Here is a 6,392-nt window from a genome sequence, read left to right as displayed (position 1 = left end):
AAAAGCTTGCATTTTCAATAGCAGACATTCATAGAAAGGCATAGGTTCACAAATTGTTACAGAATATATGGAAAAAAATAAAGTGCACCTTGAAGACAGACTAACCCATTTTTACCATATACAAAAGTGGGTGGGGGGGAGGATGGAAAGAGTTGTTTAAATTGAGAGTGACCATGATGGCTCATGTCTTTAATTCTAGCCACTTATGAAAACAAGGGGTCACAGTTCCAGATCAACCCAAGCAAGACAGTTATGAAGCTCCACTGTGACAAAAAAAAAAAAAAAAAAAAAAAAAAACTCTGAGCATGATTGGGAATTCTTGTTTTACTATGTTAGGAAGTGTAAATAGAAGTGTAAATAGAAATAACCACAGCAAAAGGCTAGAGGTATGGCTTAAATAGTATAGCTCGTGCCTAGCAAGTACAAAACGTTGAGTTAAAACCCTAGAAAAATATTTTAAAATATAAAAAGGGTTGGAAGTACTTGTAAGAAAAGGTCTATTTGGCTGGGCCCCAGTAACTCATACTTGTAGTCTTAGCCATTCAAGAGGTTGAGAGCTATCTGTAGCATCATTAAACCTCATACATTATTCATGGTCACAAAGTTACTAGTAAGTAGTACAATTTAAGAAAGAGTGGAGAATAAGTCTCTGGACACAACCTTTGGGGTAGGTGGAACAGCAATGAAGAAAGGACTTGGCTCTTGCCAACTCTCTAACTCTGATCATGCCTTCCATAAGGTCTGAGAAGAAATATCCATTTAAGCTCAATGGATGGATTCAAAGACACAAAGTACAGTGCAAGGGAGGCTGTAATGATTATTGGTAATGAGCAGTCTTGCAGGATCGGGTATCTGGTGGGCAAAGACACCCAAAGCAGTTACTGGAAGCATTTTATCTTCTTAGGCCCCTTCCCCCAATTTCTCATTGGCTGAGTAAGATCTTCCTGGATGTTGCTTACATGCAATTTTTTGCTAGTCCTGGGCCTTGAACTCAGGGCCTGGGCACTATCCTTGGGCTTTCTCAAGATTAGAGCTCTACCACTTGAATGTGGTACTGAGGAATCGAACCAGAGTCTTTGTGCATGCTAGGCAAGTACTCTACCACTAGGCTAAACTCCCAGCCCCAGTTTTTTTGTTTTTTTAAACATCTGTACCTCTTGGAACTGGTTGAATTTGAGAAGGGGTCTTTGGTTGTCTCCATTACCCTTTGTAATTATTTCCTCACTAGTGATTCAGACCTCGTGGTCCAGGGCTCTGCTTCAGAGTGTTTGACACATAAAAGTTGATGGTGGGCATCTGTGACATTTTATACAGTCTTGGGCAGTGGAGATCTTTCTTCTCCTGGTTAGGGGAGTGGTGGGGAAGGGATTAAGTTTTATTTGAATCTCAAATCTTGAGTGAGGACAGAAAATTTCTGATGAAGCTAAATTCACTTATTTTATCTACTGCTCCACTTACCAACAAAGTTTGCCAAAGAATAGAAAAGTAGAAGCAAAATATTAATACCACCTCCCCTATCCCAAACATAGTAGAATTATTGTGCTTGATTTGCTGGTGCTGTTAGCTTCTTTGGCTCCTCCATATAAAAACTTTGCCAAGAAAAAACACATTTTTAAAAATATATTCAGAACCAAAACAGTAATGAGAGGCAAGGGTAGAATACTGAGCTGACATGTTTACCGGCAGGCACTTCAAACAGATTTGGATACTGTGAAATTATCATGGGGGTTGTTATCTCTCAAACTTCAAGGTGGTTAAAGATGATTATAAGACAAGTTCTGCTACTGAAGAATTTGCTGACATCTAATGCTCTTTTTTTTTCTTCAAATGAATACAAGGATGACATTTCTAATACAAGATCTGAGAATGTAGCCCTCAGCAATGCTTTTATTCCCATTACTTTTTCCACAATCTAACTTGTGTGCTACTCTTCCCCTCACCCACCCACATAGCCTACCTCCTCTCTCACCAGTATTAATCTCACCGGAAGCACCTAGTCTTCTCCAAGGTAACACACCCAGGAACAGCAGTGAATCATAGACACTCTTGCTTCTCCAGTTTGTGGAACTGATAAAATGCCAAATCTGGTAGAATGAAAGGACAGGAATGTCAAGTGAAGGAAGCTCTTACATTTTTGTGTTCAGTGTATTGTTCTGAAGTGCATTTATAAAATAAATTTTCTACTTGCCTAGTGATGGAGTGTTATCAAATGATAATGTTGAGCCTCCCTGTATCTCCATATACTAAGTAACCATCCTCTCAGTAAGACAATGTTTTAGGGATGCCCAACAATTAACTCAAGAGGTCTTTTATCTTGGGAATGCAATTTTCTTGCTTTTTTAATTTTTTGCCAGTCCTGGGGCTTGAACTCAGGGCCCGGGCACTGTCCTTGGACATTTTTTGCTCAAGGCTAGTGCTCTGCCACTGGACCCACAGCGCCACTTCTGGCTTTTTCTGAATATATGGTACAGAGGAATCGAACCCAGGGCTTTTATGCATGCTAGGCAAGCACTTTACCACCAGGCTATGTTTCTGGCGCCCCTACCCCAATCTTTCTTGCTTTAACTTGGCTAAAGAATATTAAATTCACATAGGTCTCACCCATTAATAACAAAGTATTCAACAATCTATACAAGTGAATTAAGTACATGTTTGGAATGCCAGATGAGATCTCTGGGTAACAGAGAAGGAAATATTGCCAGTTAATTATTCACATGGGAAATTTCTGGAATGACAAAGCACTAAAAATTTGTATACCATAGATCTGTCTATAGGGCGTGGCTGGAATTTGTGACCAGAGAAACCTAGAGAAAAGTTTCTGAATGGGGTTTTCAACTCATGTACAAATAAAAATTTCAGAAAAACTATCATAATCACTTATACATTTTCTCTAGAGTATTATAAATTTGTTTTGTTTCATTTATCCTAATGATATTGTAAATCAAAATAATTAGTTTCTCCCCAGAGTACATTTAAATTTAGTTCCAAAATATTTATATTTTGCTTTAAAAATACTTGTAGATACTAGCTATGTCTATATGGGATGTATCTCTCTTTTTTTTTTTTTTTTTTTTTTTTTGGCCAATTCTGGGCCTGAGCGCTATCCTTGGGCTTTCTCAAGCTTAGAGCTCTACTACTTGAACCACAACACCATTTCTGGCTTTTTCAATACATGTGTGGTACCGAGGAATTGAACCTGGATCTTCGTTCATGTGAGGCAAACACCCTACCACACTAGGCCATGCTCCTGGCCCCTACACCTTCCTTTCTTGCCAATACAGAAAAGTCTGTGAATGGCGTTTAGATCCTCTTGCAGTTATTAAGGTTTAAAAATAGTGCTAAAGAATTAAAAAAATAAACCTACTGAAATTAAAATTGGATACTTATTTTTATTAGCATCATTTTAACATTGAAATGGACATTTCAGTTGTGGCTAAAAACTACTCTGTATGTATGTGTATGTGGTAGGAGAGAAGTGAAGAAAGACTATTCACTATTGTTTTCTTGCTATTAAAATAATAAAATAAAATAAACCTCATAAAGATTTTTAGATCTAAGTCATTATCCTCCCAACAATAATTACAGACAAGAATGGAGGAACTTTTTACCACTCCCTGATGAATAACTAAGGAACCAGAAGTTGCTTTAGGTATTGAAGAAATTTAAAAACACAGATTCATATTAATTATTATTATTACCAAGTTCTTTGTACTTAATTTGTTAGGGTAAGGAGTCCGCTTTCCGGCTTTCTATTAGAATTTCTGGCACTACTGGAATCTTTTGCTCCCTGCCTGAAAAGTTTCACAGGAAACATACAATGTCTTGTATCAGAAACACCAACTGCTTTTTAGGCAATAGATTTACAATCCTGAAAATGTTTTGTAGGCTTAAACTAAAGGTATATGAAGCATATAAGGACTATTTCTTAGTTTTTGTTATTTTTGTAGTGCTATTGATCAAACCCTGGGTCTCATGATGCTAGGCAAGCATCCTTTAGACATATATATGTCTCTCTCTCTCTCTCTCTCTCTCTCTCTCTCTCTATATATATATATATATATATATATATTTACATATATATATTCTAAATCTTTTGCACTGAATTGTAGTGCAAGGTGGGTTTCTAATTTGGCAAGTAACAAATAAAACATAGAATTCTAATAATATGTAGTAGTTAGAAATACAGGTCAACAAGTATACATTTCTTAAATCCAAGGTTTCTGCAGAACATGTTCTGAAGTTCTTTGAAAAACTAGTTGAACAATCCCATTTTGATGTACCAGATCAAGTAAAAAACAAGACAGAACACTTGCAAGGTAAGATGTTTTCCTTTCTCTAGCCACCAAAAATTCTATCTAAGCTTGGGTTGTAATGATAATAAGAATTTGGGAGCAGCTGATTTTAGAGACTCATGAAAATAGCTCACTGTTCTGCCCTGAGGTATAAAGAATCTAGTGTCGACAAATCATTTTCCTTTAAAAATTCCCAAAGAATTTGCTACCTAAGAGGGAAAAGTAATGATACACATTGTGTGATTTCTGGGTGTGTGACATGACTAACATCTGCATCACAAAATCCTGAGTTTTAATAGAAAAAAAAAAGCCGGAAGTGGTGCTGAGGCTCAAGTGGTAGAGCTCTAGCCTTGAGAAAGTCCAAGGACAGTGCTCAGGCCCTGAGCTCAAGCCCAACACTGGCAAAAAAATAAAAATAAATTAATAATAATCCTGAGTTTTAGCTTTGACTTTATAAATGCTTATATGTATGTGTATATATGAGTATATATATAATTTAGAGGAGTGGGATATATGTTATGAATTATGTGGCAGCTACAAATTTTGTGTGAGATTTTATGGATTTAGACATCATTTAGAAACACTTCTGTGATTGGGAGAAAGAGAACTAAACGTGTGATGCATTAGGAAATGGTGAATGGCACTGTGTGGTCTATCAGGGAATGGTGATTATGCCTGACTAGATACCTAGAATTGTTCTAGTTGCCTTTCATCAACCATCATTTAATTCTTCGATTTAATTCAATTCTTTAATTCTTCCATTTCACAGAGGAAGAAACCAAGTGCACAGACATTAAATTCCAAAACATGTGCTTTTGTTGCCAAACATTTAAGGCAACTAAGTTTACCTTGGTCCCTGCAGCTGGCAAGAGAATTCAGGCCAGATGGGGATCATAGTAAAGGAGAAAGTTGATTAAAAAAGAATTATGGCTTGTGCCACAGCACTCCAGCCCAAGTCAGCTATCTTGCATCATCTTTTTTTTTATGACCTTTGTGTAAAGGCATTTTTAATTGTAATTAACAGAAGGGATACAGTTATGTTCGCCAGACAGAAGGTGAGAAATAGGGACAAAAGCACTATCTTCTTTGTTCCAGAGCTTGACCTCGGGTTAAATAGGGAGAGTCCTAGAAAATGGCTGACTAGTGGGCTTCCTTTCTGTTTCCTGTGAGGTTGTCATGCCAGCGACCAAAAGATTTCGTGTCCGGTCCCTATTTCTTCTTCTTCATTATTATTATTATTATTATTTTGTCCTGATCTTTAGCAGTCCCGTCCCTATTCCTTTACCAGGCAGGTTTTGGCTTATCTTATCTTGAAATCTGCCAAGTATATAAGTCGCAATTTCCTGACTGCTTTCCTATTAATTTTTACCCCAAGCCCTTGACCCTAGGCGGTTGGACATCAACTTGGACGTCCCTGTTCCCTGCACGGGGATGTCTTCGGGTTCTGCGTTTATAAGCGACCGCATGCACAACTCGACTTCCTTCTTCCTGGCTACTTGTGTTTTCCGCTGTCAGTACAGGCAAAGCTAACGCTGAAACGGTCATTCACCGCGAGGCCCCTGGAAACACCCAACTTCTACGTGACTCAGAAGTTACTCAGAGGCCCGGCCGCAAACCCCGGGCCCCACCCGAATGAGGGGGCTGCCCGGTTGCCCAGCAGCGCAGCCACACGGCGCCCGAAGCGCGGTTCTAGGCCTCGGACGCGGCGGCGGGGCCTCAGCCCGGGCCGCGGACCTGGGCCTCCCGCCAACTCCAGGCCGCGGCAACCCCAAGCGCTTCCCGTGACTGCCGTGCTCGCTGCGCGGAGCCCCAGCGCATTTCCCCGGGCAAAACACGAATGGAAGCAGTGGAAAAGGCGGGGATGGGCCCGCCAGGCCTGCGGCCACAAAGGAGCTCAGACGCGTGGGGAGTCTTGAATGGATTCCAAGCGCTTCTGGTTCTCAGCAGAACCAGACCGTGTTTGCGGTCTCTGCCTTCGGAGAACTTGGAAGCTTTCACCCGCACCCGCCGCCGGTCGTGCGGCTCGGGGCCCCGCCGGGTCTGCTCGCGCGCCTCGGCTGTGAGGAGCGAGACGAGCTGACTGACAGCAGCCGAAGGAAG

Source organism: Megascapheus bottae, chromosome 15 (genome assembly GCF_031878675.1).
Source record: "Megascapheus bottae isolate mThoBot1 chromosome 15, mThoBot2.hap1, whole genome shotgun sequence".
Taxonomy (NCBI): Eukaryota; Metazoa; Chordata; class Mammalia; order Rodentia; family Geomyidae; genus Megascapheus; species Megascapheus bottae.
Note: the sequence above shows the minus strand (reverse complement) of the source record.